General features: G+C 36.1%; 1 protein-coding gene across 2 annotated transcripts in view; it reads left to right on the forward strand.

Annotated features, from left to right (window-relative positions):
• The first annotated feature begins 286 nt into the window (after positions 1 to 286).
• The window catches only part of LOC106876490 (cell cycle checkpoint protein RAD17), a 44816-nt gene continuing 44334 nt past the window's right edge, over positions 287 to 768 (forward strand). For both annotated transcript variants that reach the window (XM_014925053.2, XM_052969740.1), the window contains exon 1: positions 287 to 394. The gene's annotated coding sequence lies outside the window, so the exon portion shown is untranslated. The remainder of the gene's footprint in view (positions 395 to 768) is intronic.

Here is a 768-nt window from a genome sequence, read left to right on the forward strand (position 1 = left end):
GTTCCCGTCATCGCTTGACAACTGATGTTGATGTGTTTACATCCCCGTAACATAGAGGTTCGGCAAAAGAGACCGATAGAATAAGCACTAGGCTTACAAAGAATAAGTCCCGGGGTCGATTTGTTCGGCTAAAGGCGGTGCTCCAGTATGGCCGCAGTCAAATGACTGAAACAAGTAAAAGAAACACATCTCAGAATCGTATTTCGTTTCGGTGTTTTCTTTTTTAAGTAACCTTTTACTTGTTACCTGCGTGAATCAAGCTTTGAATTTTTCTTCTTAAACTTCCGGTATTCGCCGAAGGTCACTTCCTGTTAGTGTCACACTTGTTCAGTTACGTTTATCCCATACGACGTGTTGCGTCCTAACAGTCTGAACTTTTGTTAGAAGTTTATGTGTAAGTTCATATTATTATATTACAAATTGCAAGTAAGAAATCAAAAAGAAAAGATAAGCCAAAAAAAAAAAAAAAGTTGAAAACTTTTTGATATCAAAATTGTTTTGAAATTATTACAACGGAAAAAAAAATTCAAATTTGACAACGAATGAAATGGTATATTTAAAGTTTCACACCAGACTCGAACAACAAAGCGACGTTTGATAAACCGCTAATTCCAGCGAACAACCAAATATAAACGTTTTAATTAGAATATACAATCTGTAAATGGAATTAACTGATTATATATATGAGGTAAATTAAAACGATTGCAAGGAAAAAGGAAAAACTGCAGGGGTCGGGAAGGGGAATTTCCGAGGTTCCGCTCCACCCAC

Source organism: Octopus bimaculoides, chromosome 7, assembly GCF_001194135.2.
Source record: "Octopus bimaculoides isolate UCB-OBI-ISO-001 chromosome 7, ASM119413v2, whole genome shotgun sequence".
NCBI lineage: Eukaryota > Metazoa > Mollusca > Cephalopoda > Octopoda > Octopodidae > Octopus > Octopus bimaculoides.